The sequence below is a fragment of the Lathyrus oleraceus genome, chromosome 5, assembly GCF_024323335.1.
Source record: "Lathyrus oleraceus cultivar Zhongwan6 chromosome 5, CAAS_Psat_ZW6_1.0, whole genome shotgun sequence".
NCBI classification, from domain to species: domain Eukaryota; kingdom Viridiplantae; phylum Streptophyta; class Magnoliopsida; order Fabales; family Fabaceae; genus Lathyrus; species Lathyrus oleraceus.
The window spans coordinates 199,597,584-199,619,748 of record NC_066583.1 but is presented as its reverse complement, the minus strand read 5'-3'; positions in this window follow the sequence as shown (position 1 = coordinate 199,619,748).

The following is a 22,165-nucleotide window of genomic DNA, read 5'->3' as shown; positions in this document are numbered from 1 at the left end:
TAAGAATTTCAATTTTGGGTGGAGCGTTGAAGTGACTGCACCAGCTAAATGGATCCAAGGCCTTCCAAGCAGACATATGTAGGCTGGATAGATGTCCATTATGAAGAAAGTGATAAGGAAAGTATGGGGACCAATCTTATAGGCAAATTCACCTCACCGATTACAGTCCTCCTAGTCCCATCAAATGCTCTTACTATAAGCTCACTCAGCTTCATTACAAGTCCTTCAACAGTTGGCTTAGCAAAAGAGCTCTTAGGCATCACATTGAGGGAAGACCCAGTGTCTACTAAAACTCTTGATAGGATTGTGTCCACACACTCAATAGAAATATGGAGAGCCTTGTTATGATTCCTCCCCTCGGCGGGAAGCTCTTCATCACTAAAACCCAAGCTTAAGCTAGTAGCGATATTGTTAACTACCCCTTCAAACTGACAAACTAAGATCTCTTGCGGTACGTGAGTTGTCCTCAAATTTGTTACCAAAGCATCCCTATGGGCCTCCGAGCACATTAATAAAGACAACATTAAGATCTTCGAGGGTGTCTGGTTAAGCTGATCAACTACTCGATAATCGCTCTTCTTGATAATGCGTAAGAACTCGTCTACTTCATTGGAAGTTGCAGGGTCTTGTCTTTACTGAGCTCCATCAATTTGTTTGCCTTTGTTTGAAGTTGAAGGATTGATAGTTCCAATTGGAGTGTGTGTCGGTGTAAATATCCTTCCACTTCTCGTAATTTCGCCAGTACTGGTGATATTGATCATTGGATCACTAGACTTCAACGGTTCTTCTTGAATCTTCTGTCCATGGATGTAGATTGAGGTTTCATACACCCATGGGACTGCCTTGGTGTTAACATACGGGAATGGTGTGGGACTGTTATTATGATTGGAGTAATAGGATTTGTTGACAGAGTTAACTGCGAGAATTCATGTGGAATTTGTAGAGGAGGGACTTCGTCGTATGGTATCTCGAGGGTAGACACATCTTCTTTTGTGGACGGGCAGTCCACCACCAAGCTCCCTTGGTCCATTAATTGTTGTATGACAGACTTCAACGTTCTACATTGTTACGGGTTAGTCAGATAGTGTTCACAGTCGTTACTACAAATGGGAAAGGCATTATCCTTCATTAAAGCTTGCTTGATCTCGATGAGTGGTGTTTTTAACTCGTTCACACAGGACATCAATCTCCTTCCATTTTCAGCTTCCATCATATTCACGACTGCATTGTTGTGAGGGGGCATCGGGTTATTATTTACATTAGGCCCCTTGGGGGCGGACGTGATTTCCTTAGAATCAATAAGATCTTGAACCTTGTACTTTAATGCTTTACAATTCTCGATCGAATGCCCAGGAGCACCAGAATGAAATTCACAGCGAACATTTGCATCATAACTCCCTTAATTGTACAAGTGATCCCCTTAATAAATATGGTATAATGTGGCTATACGGAATAGGAACCGTGTCAAATCTTCTCTCGGGCCTTCGCATCCTTTGTTGTTGTTGTTGATACTGCGATTGCTGATGTTGCGGTTGTTGTTGATACCGTTGTTGTTGTGGTTGTTGGTAGCGTTGCTGTTGTTGAGTTTGAACAGGAATTGTAAATGGTTGTTGTTGACTTGGTTGGACGGGAGCTATGGCGGCTACTTGTGGATAAGAGGCATTTCTTGTTCGAATGATAGAGGTGGCATTGGTCTATCCTTCTCTTTTTTTACCGTAGGGAACAAAAGGTTTCTTCGATGCACTGGAAGTACTGGAAGAGTTCTGGATCTTTCCCATTTTAATCATATTTTCTATTCTTTCACCAGCTAAGACCAGGTCAAAAAAGCCCGAAGAGGTGCTCCCTACCATTCTGTCAAGGTATGGACCTTGCAGGTTTCCCATAAACATGTCTACCAGTTCTCTTTCTAGCAATGGGGGTTGTACCCTAGCAGCTAATTCCCTCAACCGTTGGGCATACTCTTTGAAGGACTCCTCAGACCTTTGAGTCAGATTTTGCAATTGCGTGTGATTAGGTGCCATATCAGTGTTGTACTGATAGTGCTTGAGGAATGCCTCTGCCATTTCCCTCCATGTGTGAATATGGCTGCCCTCGAGTTGCATATACCAATCCAAGGATGCCCCACTGAGGGAATCTTGGAAAAAATGCATTAAAAGTTGATCTTCGCCAGAATAAGCAGCCATCTTTGGGCAGTATACCCTAATGTGAGTCCTAGGGTCGCTATTTCCTTTATATTTTTCAAAGTCTGGAACTTTGAACTTGGTCGGAATGATGATCCCAGGCACCAGACACATATCTTCCGCATCAAGGCCCAAAACATCCGTGTTCCCCATTGCCTTGAGCTTTTCCTTGATAGCCTTTACCTTCCTCTCCACCTCGTTGGTTGTTGAACCGAAGGCGTCATCCTGAGAAGTAGCCCTTGGGCTGAAGAACGCATCATGTTGGTCGTCTATTTCAAAAACATGAGGACGAGGATTTTTGTTTGGAACGCCGCTGGGTGCATTAATGTTGATTGGAGGATCAACTGGAGGAACTGGGGTCGGAGTTTCGACCGCTGGAGGTGTAGGAGGATTGGTAATACTGGCACATTGATTCATTTCTTCTTGCATCTTTGCCATAACCTCTTGGCCTCTTGCGTCTTCTTGAATAGTATCCATCAACTTCCGCATTTGGGACCGCACCTGGGATACTTCCTCTTGAAGTACAACTTGGTTCTCATGGAGTTGTTCCATGACAGCTTGTCGACGTTCTCGTGTATCGTATCGGAAAGTCAGCTTCGGAGAGTGGTTCTGGTCAGAAAAAAGGGTGGATGGATGAGTTTTTATGTTTTTGTGTTTTGAAAGATGCAAATGATGCATGAATGTTTTTTTTTGTTTTATGTTAAAGCAAAGCTCTTTTAGTTATTCTTGCTTATTCATTGCAAAAACTACTTGACGATTCACGTTCACAATCATAAATAAAGGAAAACACAATAGAGAAAATCATAACTTCCATTCATCCTTTGAAGGGAAAATAGACCGCAATACATAGAAGTTACAAAATACAAGTAACGGAAGCAAATAAACCAACTAGATATCCACCCTAAAAGTGACCCCTTGAGACTTGCGGAGAGCCTCAATGTCAGTGATGAGTTCGGCCATCGTCCTCTTGCAGAACTTGACGAAGTGGTAGACCTCTTCGGGGGTATTATCTGGGCACATGATCAAATTTGCCTCCTTCAACTTGTCGGGAAAGTCTTGAAGGGCATAGTTAGTTAATACTGTCATGTTGGTGTACTTGTCCCTCCATTCTTCGTAAAGGGCTTGGAGATTATGGATGATTTCATCCCTTTGAGCAATGGCAACTTCGAATCCATGGCAATGCTTCTCCCAATGTCTAGAGTTGTTTTGCAACTCTACATAGGCTTGGTCATAGATTCCCCTCTTCAAGTTCTTGATTTTCTTGCAAGCTCGTCCAAGGTTGAACTGCTCACGCATGAAGCTTCGGTGAATCTTTTTTTTCTCTAGTTGTTCCTTGGCTAGAAAGTCCTTATACTCTTTTAGAGTGGTCCTTAGTTTGAGAATCTGGGCCTCATAATCTTCCCTCGCTTCCTTCTTCATGGCATTAGATCTCTCGACAGTATTTTCAAGGTCCTTGATGATTTGGGACGCTCTATCCAACTCGTCGTTATAGAAGTCTAACTCAGAATTAGCTCCTTGTAGAGCTCCACCAACCCAAACTCTTTGTCCCTCGGCTAATCAGAGCCTCTTCTTGCTGTCTTCAAATTTCTTACAAACTTGCTTACCATTATAGTCTAAGACGTGGTTACGTTCCTTGGTACGATTGAGTTGGACTCGTAATTGAGTGTTTTCCAACTCAAACTCTTTGATTTGGCTGGTAAGTTTGTCCATGTCCTCTTGTAGGATAGGTGTAGCGGTGTATTCGTCGCTATATGATCTATTGATTAAATCATAAGCAAGGTATACAAAGATTTCGAGTCGCCACCGCACTTTTATTTATCCAAAGGACTGGCTAAAAAGCGAACAAAAGCCTAAGAAGTTTTACACGTAGAAAACTAATAAAAAGATCAGAGAGTCTGGGTAAGGGGTAAATTACGCAATGGGAAGGTGTTAGGCACCCACTACGTCCTAGGTACTCCTAGGGAGCCCTTTTCACACTTGTTGTATAAAATTGTTATTTGTTATGACATAAGTATTGTGCAAACATGATTGGGATGATGAGAAAAGAATATACAAGTTAATTATTTTTGTGTTCGAACGGATGAACCCGTTGCCTACGTACCTTCCATCAAAGGTAAGGATCAAAACGCCGTAGTTCGGCTAAAAGATTTCCAAAAGTTGGTGGATTCAATTTTAAACAATAGCACTGAGGCTTTTCATTATCAATGGGAGAAAACTCGACCAAGACCAACATCCACCATGCGAGGATAGCTTCGACGTACTAGAGGGGTTAGCCCTGTTTTCAGTACGGAAGTCTTATAGTCGACTCACTAAGGATAAGGTGAGGTTTACATCAACCACCATGATAATTGAAACCTATGGCTAATGCATGAAAAGATTAATAATGGACAAAGCCAAAACAAGGGAATGTGTGAAGTTAATTGATTGTGATTGTGAAAGTAGGGTCAAAGTATGATTAAGATTGATTCAAAAGAAGTATTATGAAATGGAGTTGAAAAAAAGTCAAGGACTTGGGTCCAGGTTTTCAGTTTGAAAAGCATGAAAATGTTTGCACAATATCTATCTCAATTTTGAAATCAAAGTGTGAAAAGGTTTAGGACATAATGAGGATGAATGGATGAAGATGGAGTGTAAAACTTCTCAGAAGGTTCACCTCTTGAAATCATATTGAAGATGATTCAAGTGTGTCCTTTGGAATAGGCAATGGGTAATAACAAAATAAGCAAACAAGTGATACCGAATGCCACTCAATGGTCTTACTCCAATCTCACAAACAAAAGCGGATATCGGATACCAATAGATGGATTTACACCAATCTCCTAAAACAGAAATGGATATCAGAGGCCACTCTATGGACTTACACTAATCTCCTAAAACAAAATGAAACTTGGATACCGGATGCCAATCTGTCTGGACTTATACCAATATCCAACATATGATCATAGGAAAGCAAATGCCAACTTGCAGGGACTTACAGTTGCATCCTCACATAAACAAACAAAAGTAAAACATGGATGTCGGATGCCAATCTATCTGGGCTTACTCTAACCTCCACAGTATGGTCCTAGGAATACAAATGCCAACTTGCAGGGACTTACAATTGCATCCTCACATACAATCAAACAAAGCAACATGTGATCATAGGAAAACAAATGCCAACTTACAGGGACTTATAATTGCATCCTCACATACAATTAAACAAATGCATTAAGCAAAGATAAAATGAGTGGCCAATGAAATGGTCTTATACTCACTTCCATATCATAGGAACAATGGCCAATGAATGGTCTTACAATTGTCCTCAATGGGCAAACAACAAGGATATGTCACAAAGACAAATGAGATGATCATGCATTAATGAGCAATAAATGATGATAAATGCATAAAGCATGCAAGCAAACATGTGTATATGAAGCAAGTGATCAATCAATGAAGTCAATCAGCACACACTATAACCAAACAATCAGGCTCACACAAAAGGGTTAGGCATTGAAGCCAACTGGAATAGGGTCAATGGTGCTCTTAACCTTGCCATTGAGGGGCTAAGGTGAAGCAGATGAAAGGATATGAGGGGTGTGCCTCATTGCTCTTATCCCTGGTCAGGGAGAGCATTGAATATCAGAAGGTGTGGGAGTTCAGAAAGTAGGAACTCTTTCCACATATTAGACTCTATAGATCTTGGGGGTTTGGATCTCAATGCTACAACCATGTAATGGGAGCAAGGAGAAGACTCACAGAATAGTAGGAGATAGGTTGCTTATCTCTTTGATCTACCAATTGCCTTATTTAAAGGACTTTTCCTGCTTGGGACAAATGTAAACACACACAAGCATTGCCTCTTAAGGAGGACTTCAGACAGTTGCCTGGCCAAATAACAGGCCAGGTCTTCCAGACTACATGAAGAAAAGGAATTATACCTCAATGCAAATTGCTATAAAGCAAAGCAAAGCAAGTTCTTAAAGAACTAAGCAACTAAAGGTACCTGAAATAGTCAAACAGAATCAGTACACAATTCAAAAGTTAAAGCAAAAGGAGGTAGGAATCAACAGTCAAAACAAACAGACAAATGTGCAAAGCACAAGGCACAAGGCATATGAGCCAAGCAACCTACAAAACAAGCATGTTAGTCATGATAAACAAATCAAGCTCAATCAATTTTGTATGATCTCTTTGAAGCATTGTTACTTAACCTGAAAACATGAACTTAAACATAAGCAACAGGACCACTAGGACAAGCCTAGGGTCAAAAGAGGATGAGAAAGTCAAAACAGCAAATGAAATTCAACCAAAATCAAGTTTAAACAATCAAGAAGCAAACTCAATTGGTCCCACATTCATATCATGCATCATCATCATTTCATAAGCAAAAGAAGTCAAAGCATGGCAAATGAAAGCTCAAAGAAGTCAACAACAAGACTCAACTCAAAACCAATCATAAACAATTCAAAAAAAATTATCAAATAATTCATGATCAATCATAATCCATAACATGACATGCATATAAAATTTCAGCTCAATTGGATCATGGGAAGATAGTCAATGAAAATCAGAAAGGCAAGGCAAGTTTAAGCATGCTCAAAGAAGTCAACCAAACATACATCAACTTGAAAAATTCATAAATCAGTGATAACATATAATAAATGAATGGGATCAACACCATGACAAAGCTTAAGATGTCTACTAATCACATGTAAAATTTCATGTTCATCCAATAAAGTATGAGAATTTCACAAATGAAATGGCAACATGTATCACACAAGTTAACATTTTGGTCAAACAGGGGAGAAAATCTCAAACAATTAGGAAAATGCCACAAATAATTCCAAGAAAATTCACATGTAAACTAGACATTCAGAAGTACATTCATGCAAAAATTCAAGGCAATTGGAATTCAAGAAGCATGGTAAAGAAAATCATGAAGTTGCATATCAATGGTGTGACACAAATTGTCACACCCTAATTCAAAAATTCATAACTCACAAACCAGGTAAGATAAATTCACAAACTCTAAACCAAAATCACCATGGATGTGTCTAGTTTATGCACAAAAAATTTCAAGGCCATTGGATAATGCATCACCATTTCACAAATGTTTTGGCAAAGGGTACAAAAAATGGATACATGTCACAAACCCTAATACCATTTAAAATTCGATCATCCAAAAAATAAGGAAAAATCATGATAAAATACTAGACATCAAGATGAACATAATGCAAAAATTTCCATGAATTTTGGACAATTATTGAAGCTGCTATGATTTTTGTAAGTTGTGTAACCAAAATGAAATAAATATTGCATGGCAAAATGATTTAATTAAAATAATTGGACTCGATGGCAATATTGTAATTATTGTGAACATTTAGTGAAACGGTGTGCTTAAGCTCGCAGGCGTGGCAAGCAATCATTCGCTCATGGCAATAAAACAGTGGTATTCCATGCAAAACACGATGCCACAACAGCCAAACGCATTTGAAAATGAAAAAAAAAATTGGAAAATGTTTTAGGGTTTCACGCAACAGTAAGCAGCTCATCTTCTTCACCAAGCTCGATTCAAAAAAATTTCCAGAAATACAAATTGAACATACTATCATGATCAGCAAACAACAAGCATGCATAATCTAACAACCATAATCATTAAATCGAGCCAACACATGAGAAATAAGCAAGAACAAATTTGAATGTGAAACTTAAAAACCCGATTTCTCCCACATCACTCAATCATTTTCAATGGTTCAAGGTTCATTGGAATCAGCAAAGCATAAACTATCTAAAGCATGGCACGATTTAGGAAATGAAGGAACTCGAAATCTTACCAAAACTGATGCACAGTGATGATTTGGATGTTGTTTGGTGGTTCTGGTTCAAAACAGATGAAGTTCCAAGCTCCAAAAGGTGAATGGTTGAGATGCTTTGGCTCAGCAAGGCTTGAAAACACTCAAATCGAACATTGCCATGGAAGAGTATTGAAGTAGCAGCTGACGAAAATGGTGTTACAGTTGAGAAACAAAGCTCCAAATGGCTTCCAAGAAGATGTTGGATGATGAAACAAGCAAGCAAATTCGTGCTTCTTTGAAAGTTTGAGCAGAAAATCTCCAAAGTGCAAAATGAATGTTTTAGAGAGAAATGATTTTTTTGTTCTGGGATTGTGGCTGCTAGGGTTTTGGTTGACAGAAAATGAACAATATATATGCTGTTTATGTTGCTAAACATGATTAGTCCAAGTGGTAATTCAAATTTTGTTAAAATCACATGTTTTGCTAATTTGGTCCATTTTCCTTCAAATGGCAAGGTCTGTGGTTACAGCTACGAAAGTGGCCTTGTACACACTCCAAATATGATTTCTTAGCAATTTCAATTGGCAAAATATATTGGAAAGGCTTAAATTGCAAAATCACTTTTTCACCCCACTTGAAACACTTCAAATCACTTCAAAAAGTGCCATTTTGATTGGTAATGTTTTGGTGCATGAGGATGACATTTTTGGAAAGAGGGGATCAAATGTGACTTGTAGGAAAAAACCCCACCCAATTTGGCCAAATAGTTTGAGAGATATGGCCTTTTGAAATTCAAAAATTTTGGAGAATGAATTGATCATATCTTGCCAACCATACATGGGAATTGAGTGTTCTTGGACTTTTTGGAAATGGGAGAACAAGATCTTCAACTTTCATGTTGGGAAAAAATTCATTTGAAGCTTGTATCATGATGTAAGTTTGAGGATCAAGAAGTTTCCATTTTTGGCAAATTCCAGTTACAGGTCAACTTTCTATTTTTGGAAATTTCTTGTTTGACTTCAAATTCTTCAATGATGATGTTTGACATGTTATATGAGGCTTATATGGACATGAATGAGACATCTCAAACCGATTCCCACCATCAAATCACTGATTAAATCCACAGTTGACCAACAGTTGACTTTCTAGGGTTTTGGATGACTGGGCCATGTTCTGATGAATTCCAAACCCTAATCCCTTGAAATCTTGATTCCAAATGAAGTCACAACTCATATGAACTCTTGATGATTGATCATGGTGTCCAAATTCTTCAAGAATGGCCACCATCCATTGCTTAATGGCTGATTTGACTGTTTGACTGATGATTGCTTCAGCTACAAGTAACATGGTTAGATGACAATATTTTTGTACTTTTTGGTTAGTAAACATATGAAAAGCAATGATATACAAATGCAAGACATGCTTGGTGATCAAGAACCACACTCACAAGGCAACCAACCCACTAGGAGGGAAGCTAAGGCAATGCAATGATCCTTGAGGCCATGATATGATATGATATGGGCCATGAGGGATCTTAGGGCCAAAATTGGGGTCTTACAATAGGCTCGGGCTCGGGCATCAACGGGAATGAAGAAGGATCAAACAGAAACGGAATCTTAACAACCCTAGCCCTCTCTTTTACCCACACATAGTAGGGTTCCTTGTCTAGGATGTTTTTCTTACCCCATTCATGGTCAATACGGATTATGCTTGTCCAAGCTTTTCTCACTCTTTTCACATTTGAATCAAGCGGATCCACGGTATTGATGACAAATGGAATGAAATCTCTTTCCTCGGGAGGACTTGTCATGGCGTACCCTAGTTGTTTCTTGAGTATAGCAGGATTGTAGTTGATGCAACCTTGCGTTCCTATTAAGGGCATGTTAGAGAACTCTCAACATCTTGCGATGACGTCCTTTGTATCTCATTCCCTCTTATACCATAGAATTGAGTTGGCAGAGAGAGATGCGAACCTTTGCGGCCATGTCAGTTTGTTTTCAGCAAAAGGTCCACTTTGAGGCATGCGGGCCCTCATCCAAAGATGTAACATAGGAGCTCAATAGAGGAAAGTACCTCCCTTCTTCTCATGCCTTGTATGAAAGGTATGGTAGAAGTCGGCAAGTAAAAAAGGCACCAGATTCTTTGTTAGAAAGACTTCAACTGCTAAATGATCCACGAACTTGTCCACATTTTGGAAGAGGACAATTCCATGAATCAAAAGTGCCAAGGTTGCACTACAGCAGTCGGGTCTTCCTTTTTTAATCATTTCCCAAGCATGGGCTTCTAGGAACTTTTAGGTTAAACCTTTGATGGATCCTTTAATGCCCCAATTATCCACTAGCTTGTTGGCATTGATACCCAAGGTGAGTGAGAGCTCGGTCAAACAGAAGCCTTCTTCCAACTTCGAGAAAGGGTTGTATTCTTTGATTGATCGGTTGAGGAGTCTCTCGAGGTCTTCCAGGGTTGGAGAGAGTTGGAAGTCGGGGAAAGTGAAGCATCTTAAAGGGACGTCATAGTATTGGGACATTGTAGTAATATCACCATAGTCCACCTTCTCGTTTAGAAGATCTATGATGTTCCCAAAATTGGCTCTAAACTTGTTGTTCTTGAGAGCTACAACCTTTGAGCAGAGGACCTTTAATGAATAGATGTCGGGACTCTTGAAGCGGAAAGTAGAGGTTCTTTTCCTTGTTGAAGTATCCATGATTGTGTCGGAAAATAGTCTTGTAATTCTGCGTTCGAACAAACGTAAATTTTAAGAGCTTTGCTTATTATTTTGATGATGATGAATGTATGAATGAATGATTGGTTTATTATTTCCACAGGATTTTAGGCATGGGTTCATGGTTTTGGACCATTGTGACGAAGCATGAAGTTAATAATGACTGCTTAATAAACCAAGGTTCTCGCTTTGTGTGATCTAAGGCTTTTGGAAAATTGGGTGTAAGACACTGCCCCTATAGTCATGGACTTCCTTGACTGTCATCCGCTTATGTCAATTTACTTGCCAGGCGACTGCTCTATCAAAGTCATCTACTCTAAGTGAGATCTTCGTATCGACCCTTACAAGGAAGGCACCTCGGTGGCCTATACTACACGACCATCGGTCTAGGCTAGCCATAGTTTAAAGGTTCTAAAATGGGTCTTAGGGTCATTGACTCTAGTAAAAGAAAATATGCTTACGCCGAAAGTACGACGGTCATCATTCCCCTTAAGAGAATCTACCATTAAGTGAGGTTCTCGTACGATCCTAACGAGGAAGGCACCTCGCGGACCAATACTACTCAACCTCTCATATCTCAAGCAAAAACTCTCAGAATCGGGTGGAAAACCTTTTACACAAGGTTTTTCTTTGCGATCATTATTGCTTCCACAACTTCTTTGTCATATAGCCAAAGTTTCGGACCAACAGGCAAACAGAGAAAACATGTACAGGTTAGCAATAAGAGCAATATATACAAAAAATATAGATAATAGATAAATCTCTACGTATGTAAAAGAGAAACAACCCAAACTAGGCTAGACTTGCTTAGCGAATTTTGGTGTCCCCAGCAGAGTCGCCAGCTGTCGCTATCCGGATTTCATGATAACGAAACTGGGACTAAAGAGATGCCAAAGAGAGGCAAAATCAGAAGAGTCACCACCGAATTTTATTTAGTTTACCTCTCTCGGAGAGGAGAGAGGAAATAGTCGATAAAACCCTCGGAAAGGAAACGCGCACGAGAAGCGCTAAAAGAGAATAAGGAATCGGTCTCGCAACCGAGATTTGGGTTCGGAAGTCGGTTATGCAAGGGGAAGGTATTAGCACCCCTCACATCCATGGTACTCCATGGGAACCATTTGGGTTGTTTTACATACATGGGGATTTATCTATCATTGTTTTATTTTCAAAAGAATGTGTGTGAGAGAGGGAGTGTTTTATTATTATAGTGCTCGCCAAGGATTAGGGCCCTTGTGCCTACGTATCACTCATTCGGGGATGAGGAATCAGAGCTCCGTAGTTCGGAGTAGAAAATATTTGTGTGTTGGTTGATTTTACCTTTGATAAAAGGGTTTTCAGGATGATGCCCTAAAGCAAAAAAATGAGTTTGACGAGTTGTATTATTTTTTTACCTTGAATAAGGGTTTTATGAAAGAATGTTTGTGATTATATTGCACTAAAGTCTATGGGCGAAGGCGGTTACTCTAAACAACAAGCCAAGCGTCTTGCGTCTAAAATAATCAGAGTAAGGGTAGGAATGCTCCATTCTTACTCATTCTCCACCACTTAAGGCTCGTGGCGCACAATAACAATCGTAATTATTAAGTGTTTTGAATTTGACTATGAAAATTCCACTTGACGTTGAATCAAGGGTTTGTTTATTTGATTATGAAATTTGGCTTATGCAACATGAATGCAAAGTAACCAATAAGAAAAAAAAAAGGGTCTCATTGTAAGGTAGCCCAAGAGAAAGCCTTTTATGTACAAAAGTGACCTAAGCTAAACAAAGGATAATGGTCTTACAAACATGCCCTCCTAAGGTGGTGCCATTATGCCATTCTTACAACATGCATGTAAGTTACAAATAAAATCCAACATTTACAAAGTATCACAAAGATAAGGAAAAGGCCTCCAAGCAAGGGTCCTAAAATGAAATCCTCTAAGTCCAAGTTGATTAAGAGTGGAATGAATATTTTTTGTCTTATCATTTTATCATGTTTTTGTTGTTTTTAATGTATGATGACAATAATATAAATAACAAGTAAATAAACATGCATGATGAGTTTGTACGATGATGATGAGAATGAGTACTTGAATGTAAATTACAAGGTAATGACATAAAAGTAAATCACAAGATAAATAATGACAATATCACAATAATAATGGTTGGTGAATGTAAATGACACAAAATAAACCACAAGTTAATGTTAACAAAATCACAATAACAAAGGTTAATGATAAACAAAATTAGTGAAGTATAATTAGTGGTTAGTAATATGTACAAAATGAACATTTTTTAGGATTATTTTTCATAGGTCAAAAAGACTCAAAATATGACACATTAAGGGATAGCTTATCATTGATGGAAAGTATTGAAGATGATCAAAAAATCAACTAACAATAGATTTATAACAAAGAAAGTTATACAACCCTAAGTCCATCTATAAATATTTTTTTTTTAAAAAGAATATGATTTTTTCTCTTCCTTTTATTTTTACTCCTCTTTTATTTAGCAAGATAATAAGGTAGTAAATGAATTAGCATAATGTAAATGATATAGTTAGATAACAATAAACATAAACATAAAATACTTGAAATAAAGTGAATAATAAAATAAATTGCAAGAAAATAAAGTGCAATAATATAAATGTTAGAAGTTAGTAGTTAGTGGTTAGTAACAATAAGCAAATGGATTAGCAAGTTAATGTAAAGACATGGTTTCATCTATGTATCAAATGACTCAAATATGGTTAAAATAGAGGCAATTTATCAATGCCTCAAAGTATCATGAATGATCTATTGATCAACCATTAATAGGTTTGAAACATTGAAGATTTAATCAACTCTAAATAACCATGGTCATGATCTAATAGACCTCATCAACCAAACAAATACAACAAATCCACAATAAAAGAAAATGATAACAATCATAAAGCAATGCTAAAAAAGGTGAATAAAAAGGTAGTAAGAGCAAGAAATCTCAAAAAAGTGTGTAAACCAAAGTTAACCATTTTTTGCAAACTTGAATCTAAACTCTCTCAAAAGATCAACCAAGAACAAACAACCATTTTTTAACACAAAACATAACCAAAAAGTTAACAAAGTTTAAGCTAAAATCATTATCCAAAGATGTGAAAAAAAAACTAGGTTGAAAGGGTGTTGAACTTGAATGTGAAGCAAAGGAGTTTGAGATGAAAGTATTTAGGATGGAAGCTTAGTGAAGGGGTTGATTTGTGAGTGTTAGAGAGTGAGAAGTTTTGGAAAAAAAATGTGAAAGAGGACAAAAAAAAGTTGGTGGGGTGACGTTTTTAGAGAGAAAGATTTTTTGTTTTGACCTAGGTTTAGAGAGGAGAGTGAATGGTACTTGGACAAAAATTTTTGGGGATAGGAAGCATGAAAAATGAGGGGAAATAGTACCCCTATTTATAGGGAAACTAAGTGGGAAAGGGGGTGAAACAAATTGTACTCTATGTAGAAAACAGAGTTGCTGTTGCTGTCCTTGCAAGTGTAATCGATTACCAAGGTCGGTGTAATCGATTACAGGCACCAAAAATGGCCTGGGAACCTGATTTTTGCCAGGTAATCAATTACCATGGTTGGTGTAATCGATTACAGGCACCAAAAATGGCTTGGGAGCCTGATTTTTAGCCAGGTAATCGATTACCAAGGTTGGTGTAATCGATTACACTGTCCAAAAGGTGACTTTTTCCTGTTTTGGTGGTGTTTTCTCAGGTATGAACGCCATGCCTTGAGCCCGTGCAACATGCCTTTGGTTTTAGATGTTAATGCAATTATGGTGATGGAACGATGAATGCATGTAGGGGTAATAGGGACATGGATCAGATGAAAGTTGTAATGGGGTAGGGACATGGATCAGATTAAAGTTGTATGGGGGTAGGGTGAATTTTGGGGTATGATAATCATCAACCATAAAGTTGAAGAATGACTTTTTGGGAAATAACTCCACAAGTACATGCAAGGTAATAACTCCATCGACTTAAATGAGGAATGTCTGGGATACATATGATTGACCCTGGATCCTGAACTATGTTATGTTTTATGTTTTTTATGACGTTCCATTTTGGATGGAAGTACCACGCGTGGAATGATGCATGAGATGTATGTAAGTATGCCGTTGCTGAGGATTTTCAGATGTGCATGAAGGAATGTGAATAATAATTTTTTGTTCAATTTTTATGAAACTCCCCATTTTAGCGGAAGTGATATACATGGGTATGTTGATGATTGATAGAATTGTTTTTTATGAATTTTCTCATTTTGGAAGGAAAATTATGCACGAAATGATGCATGTGATGCATGTGGGAATGCAACTAGGTACTTGGATTTTTATAGGGCTTTATTTTGTTTCCAAAGAGATTGTTGGGGAATATTATCACCAAAGGGTTTGATGGAAGATAGTGAATTTTGTCATCAAAGGGTTGATGGAAAATGATCAGTTATAGAACATCATCATCAAATGGTTGATGGAAAGGTAATTGTCATCGTCAAAGGGTTGACGGAAAAGGATTATCATCATCAAAGAGTTTATGCAAAAGAATTTGTCATCGTCAAAGGGTTTACGGAAAGGATCAAATATAGAATATCATAATCAAAGGGTTGTGTAGCGGTAAATTCATGATTATCAAGCTATGGATAAGCAAGACATCAAATAACAAGAGTCGCCACCGCGCTTTTATTGTTTCCAAGGGAAAAGGGAAAAGTACGAACAAAACCCAAAAGTAAGAAGTTTTCAAATCAAAACTAATAAAATGCCAGAGATTACAGGTAAGGGGGTTGGTTACACAGAGGGAAGGTGTTAGCACCCAAAGTGTCCTAGGTACTCCTAGGGAACCCTTTTGGTGTGCATGTGTATTTTTGACAAAGTGATGTTTACAAACAAATAGAATAGGGGGATGAGAAAAGAATTCATTAATTATATTTTTGTGTTTGACAAGACTTTCGGACTTGTGCCTACGTACCAACATAAAAAATGAGGGATCAAAACCTCGTAGTTCGTGGTATAAATTTCAAAGTAGATGTATTGCTTTTAAAAAAAATTAAGTTTGAAAGGCACCAAGGCCTAAAAATGGTTTGAATGAGTTAGTTCTTTTTGGCTTTTGAAAATTTTAAGTCAAGTATAGTTTAGTTTATTTACAAGTTTGATTTAAGAAAAGAAGTTTAAAAATGCAATGGCATAAGGCCAAAGTTTCTAGTTTGCAAAGGGTCTAAGTTAAGAAAATGACAAGTTCAAACAAAGAAGTTTTAAAAAAAAGGGGAGAGATTTTGAAATTAAAGAGATGGGGAGGAGATGAAGAGACTAATTGTCATACGGTGAACTGACTTTGTGTGTTTTTGCTTTGGAAAACAAATGTCGCGGTTAGCAAGAGTCGCCACCGACTTTTCTTTTATCCAATACGGAAAGGCGGAAAAGAACAGGAAAGACCTTGATTAGATTTTGGGTTCGGGAGGTACATTATACAAAGGGAAGGTGTTAGCACCCTTTGTATCCATGGTTATCCATGGGCTCTTAATTGCTTGATCACTTATGTTTGTCTGGAAAAAATGTTTTGGAAAGAGAGTGTAACTTTGTAATGATCCTCGTACGAATGTATACAAAGTATTTATCTCGTTTAATTTTGAAAGCGGTTTAGAAGAATATAACTTGGCAATGATTCTAGTACGAATGTATACCAAGTGGTGATCTTCTAGTATTTGCAAAGTGGGAGGTATGAAAAATGTTTTAGGTTGTGAGCCAGCAATTAAGAGTTATACCTACCCAAGGTCTTTATGGGCATTTCCTATCCTTGTGAGGGTAAAACTGTCCTTACTATTGAGAAGTAAGTAGTCTTATCCGTTGGATGTAAAAGGGTCATCGTAGGGTCATCGATTGGTCACTGAAGGCAACATTTGTAAGGATACCTTAGCATTCGAAGGGACGATCATCATTTAACCGTAGGCTACAACGAAGGGTCATCGAGGGGCAAAATCATATATTCGCAGGCAACATCCGAGGGACTATGATTTATTTTATAGGGACATGATGATTTAACCGAAGGGTCTTTGCTAAGTGTATCCCCACATTCGCGGGACATGACCGTAATACCGTAATACCGTAGGGCAACAAAGAGAGGTCCAAGATCACATATTCAAAGGCAATATGTTACAATCAATTAGGTAGTTGTAATTAGGTAGTTAGGTCCATATTAATTAAGTAATTAGGATGAATCTCCACATTAAAATCAATTAAATAATTACATTAAAATCAATTAAGTAATTAGGATGAATCTCCACAAGGGTATCCCAAAAATAAAGTGGAATACCTAACAATCTACCTTCTCCGGGAGTATGTGAATCCTTACAATATTCAGCAAATAGGTCAGAATACCAAATGGGAGTGCAATCGAGGATTACACCGCAAAAGAAACACAGCAGTAGGAATGTCAGGCAAAAATAACGCATGATTAAAATAGAACAGATCAGATAAGCATAGAACATGACAACCAAAATATTAGCGACTATCACGTTCGCCTCTGCCTCGCCTGGCGAAGGCTTAGCGAATACTCGCTACATGCTCGCTTAGCGATGTGCTAGCGAGCGGCTGCGGGTTTTGAATTTCAGAACAGTACGATCTCAGTATGCTGCACGCCCTATGGCGTTCAATTACAGAAATAACATGGTCCAACATTCAGGATATTCAGGCATACTTAAACTCACATGCAAACTCTAATTACATATCCAGAAATTCAATCATGATGCATTATGTATTCAGAGATTACAGATTGGAAGCATAAAACAGTAGTGATGCGCAAACCTGTTCATGATTGAATTGCAACGTTGAATTGGCAGATCACCTTTGGTATCGGATTGAGTTGGGCGGAGGTAACCTTTGTGCCGATGAATTGCCTTCAGGGTTTCCTTTAGGGTTGCTCTGAATTCTCTTGGTTAGCCTCCAAGGTTTGATTGCTAGGGTTCCGGTTCGTCTCCCTCTGTCCTCCTCTTTCTGACTGAAATGCTGGTATTTATAATGCTTTTCCGTGACCTAATGGGCTCAGAATGAAGCCCAGAATTTTCTGGTATTCGCAAGCTTCGCTAGGCGAGTGGCATAGCGAAGGGTTCGCTGGGCGAAGGAGTTGCTCGCCTAGCGAGCATGCCAGTTTGGGCCATTTTCTGGATTCGGCCATCTGTGAGCTGGGTCTTTGTTCCTTTAAGGTCAATGTCTTGAAAAATAAGTTGGAGTGCCTTGAAAAATGCCTTGTAAAATTAACGGGCAAATTTTGGGGTATGACAGCTGCCCCTGTTCAATTTTCTTGAACCGAGAGAGTTAGAATGGTATGTACGCCATTCGTGGTCTGGAGGTGGAAGATTATTAAACACTAGAATGCCCCGAAAATTTGCACTTGTTAATCAAAGGTTAGTCTTGATGGAGGTGGGCTTAAAGATGCCATCCAGGAAGTTTGATGATGAGAGCTTCAGAGTGCGTCGTACATTAGACGATATCCGAAGACATGGGTGTCATACCGGGTCATACGCTAGACCGTATAGTGAGTCGTCCATTAGGCTCTTGACTTCGCTGGGGAGTCAGAGTGTGTTATACGTTGCTGGGGATAAGGGATCAGAATGGATCATACGCTAGACTGTATCTGAATAGCAGAGTGAGTTGTTCATTAGGCGGATGACTTCGCTAGGGAGGGAAGATCAGAATGGATCGTACGCTAGATCGTATCTAAGTTGCGGAATGAGCCGTTCGTTAGGCTGTATCTGACGAAGGTAGAATCAGAATGGATCGTACGCTAGATCGTATCTGAGTTGAAGATCCAAATGGGTCGTACGTTAGACCGTATTGGAGTTGCAGAATGAGTTGTTCATTACGCTGTATCTGAGGATGAAAGGGTAGTCGTACGCTAGACCACGTTTCAAAATGTACCGTACGCTAGGTAGTATCTGGATAGCAGAATGAGACGTCCGTTAGGCTGTATCTGGAGAAGTAAAGGTCAGAACAGATCGTACGCTAGATCGCATCTGAGTAGCAGAATGAGCCGTCCGTTTGGCTGTATCTGGTGATAAGGGATAGTCATACGCTAGACTACACTTTAGAATGTACCGTACGCTAGGTAGTATCGGAGGAATAAAGATCAGAATGGATCATACGCTAGATCGTATCTGAGGGGATGAACATCCAAATGGGTTGTACGCTAGACCGTTTTGGAACAGTTGGAGGAACCATACGTTAGGCTGAATCAGAATGAACCGTGCGTTAGGCTATATCTGATAGTATTTGTATATGTTGTATTTGCAATGAATATCTGGGGTGGGCTTAAAGATGCCACCATTGGGCGGATATCAGATTGCTTGCCAGAGTGAATGCTCATATGGATTGTATCTGAGAGATGTAGTTGAATCTTGGATGTAATTGATAAAGATGTCCGTCTGGATGGACCTTTGTTTTGACTGTATCAGGAGGATAATTAACTGAAAAATAAAGTTAGCTTCATGCCATGTCATGATGCATGAGATGTTTTATGCTTATGAAAATAAATGCGAACAATGTATGCATGCGTATGTTGTGAAATGATGTAATGAATGAATTATGCGTGTGAAAAGTTTTTCCTGGCGACTCCCTGGGGAAAATAAATCCCCATCTTCTAGTTGGAGATGTTTGTATTTATGACCCTTTCTTAGCTGGGGGATACTTGATTTCTATCTGATGGTGGAAACACTCAACCGAGCCTGGCTGGGGATGGAAGAGATGACCGGTCTGGTGATGCCAACCTCTTCTGGGAAATAGCTGGTTTATGCTGGGGAATGGAATTAGCAACCGGATTCATTGGAACGCATGGTTAGACCTTCTCCTTGATCCCGAAGTCTTTCGTAATTGCTATTTCCGTTTTATGCATGTATTTTTAGTAAACATTGATCATATTCAAAGGCACATATTAATTCAAATTAAATCAATGGACGTTTACGCAAACAAAACAGAAAAAGTAAAACAAAAGCATCTTTTGGAAATAAAATTGTATTGAGTTTGAAAGAGGGCCTATAAATAGGAAATTTGTGTACAAAGAGACAGAAATCCTAGTAAGAGGAAATTGTCGAGGACATAAAGAAAAAGCTATGAAGGAAAAGTCCTATCGATTTTAATTCTGCTACTGTCATTATGTCTTCAAGCCTCTCATCTCCTGCTGTCGGATAAAAGTGATTGGCTTGTTCAGTCCTTTTGACTTGGGTGAAGCTGACCGAGAACGGGACATAGTCATACGCTTTAATCCCTAATTTTTGCCTGGACCGCCTTTTTAGGTCTTCAGTCCACCAGGATACCCTTTTTTGCCCAAGCCGCCTTTTCAGGTTTTCGACTTGCCGGGTGTACATTTTTATATGTTTATCCCTAAATTTTGCCCGAACCCTTTTGGTTCGCCGGGATGCCCTTTACTTTTGCCTAGATACGTCGACCTAGCGGGTCTCTTTTATGCATAGTATTTTTTAACTATGTCCGCGTTCACGGGATGCGGGAAGTCTTCGCCATCCATTGTAGCAAGCATCATGGCTCCACCAGAGAATACCTTCTTAACTACAAATGGTCCTTCGTATGTGGGAGTCCATTTGCCTCTGGGATCACCTTGCGGTAGAATGATACGCTTGATCACCAAGTCGCCAATTTGATATACCTGTCTCTTGACTCTTTTGTTAAATGCCTGGGTCATGTGCTTCTGATATATCTGCCCATGACAAACAGCCGCAAGCCTCTTCTCATCAATCAAATTTATCTGATCGAGTCGAGTCTGAATCCATTCATCTTCATCTAAGCCCGCCTCTTTCATGATTCTTAGAGAGGGAATCTGAACTTCCACTGGTAAAATAGCTTCCATTCCGTAGACCAAAGAGAAAGGAGTTGCCCCCTGTCGAAGTGTGCACTGAAGTGCGATAACCATGAAGAGCAAAGGGTAACATCTCATGCCAGTCTTTGTATGTTACTGTCATCTTTTGTATGATCTTTTTGATATTCTTATTAGCAGCCTCCACGGCGCCGCTCATCTTCGGCCGGTACGGAGAAGAGTCATGGTGTCTTATTTTGAACTGCGTGCAGAGTTCAGTAATCATTTTGTTGTTCAAATTTGCACCATTATCAGTGATAACTCTTTTAGGAGACAGCAGGTTTCTCAGATAAATATTTGATAGAATCCATCTTAGAAATCAATAAAGTGGTATGATTCAACATATACTGTCTTAGTCGGCGAACAGCCCAAGCCAAAGCACTGCAAGCTTTCTCGAGCTGTGAGTATCTTGTTTCACAGTCGGTACCTTTTTGCTAAGGTAGTATATGGCATGCTCTTTTCGACCAGGCTCGTCATGTTGCCCCAACACACCCTATTGAATTTTCTAACACGGTCGAATACATGATTAGAGGTCTTCCTTCAACAGGTGGCATCAGAATTGGAGGTTCTTGGAAATACTTCTTGATTTCGTCAAAAGCTTCTTGACATTCATCATTCCATATCATCTCTTGATTTTTCCCGCGAAAACCTCTACATAGTCATGTAACATCTGAATCAATCTTTCTTTGACACTGTTTTCCAAGCCTGCTCCTATTTTGACTTCTCCCTTGTCTACTTCAGTATCCAGATTTACAATTTCAATTGATTCCTCATGCGGCTGTATGGTCTTTTCTTCTTTCAGTAACAGTCTGGCAAGTTCTCCAGGGACTTCACAATCTTCCTCACTTCCATCCTCGGCTTGGTAGATCGGATTTTCAAAGTCATAATTAACAGTAGCAGAACTATTATCAACAGGATCCAGAGTGGATATGGATACGCAATTTGTTACGTGAGTGTGTGCAAGAAAACATAGCTTGTTTGAAAAATGACAGGAAAGATAAAGAGCGCAATATTTGAATGCAAAAAGTCCATTGATTTATTGAATGTGAATATGCTCATGAAAGTGGCAAAACATTTAACCAAATTTGACACATTAGATAAGCAATAACGATTACTCCTGACTAAAGGAAATCGGGATAGTGTCTTCAGCCTTTTAGTTATTGAGTCTGTCACCAATTGTTGGGAAAACCCAGCTATCTAAGTCACAATTGTTATCAGCATCTTCCACAGCATTGACAGTCTTGTCAAGATTAGGCAGAGGAGCAGTGATGACATTAGGAGTCTCTGGAGGATCAGAGGTAGCTGCCTGTATCTTTCCACTTCGAATGCCGCTTTCAATATGTTCGCCTGTTAATATAAGTTCAGTGAAACCCGACGAGGAACTCCTCAATAGATGGTTGTAGAATGGGCCAGTCAGTGTGCTCATGAACATGTCCACTAATTCTCGATCAGTCATAGGGGGTTTGACTCTGCCAGCCAAATCTCTCCATTTCTGAGTATATTCTTTGAAGCTTTCTTTAGAGCCCATAGTCATACTCTGCAGCTGTAGCCGAGTAGGCGCCAATTCAGAATTGTATTGGTAGTGTTTGTAGAAAGCTGTTGCTAAATCAGTCCAGGTGCGGATGTTAGAGCTCTCGAGCT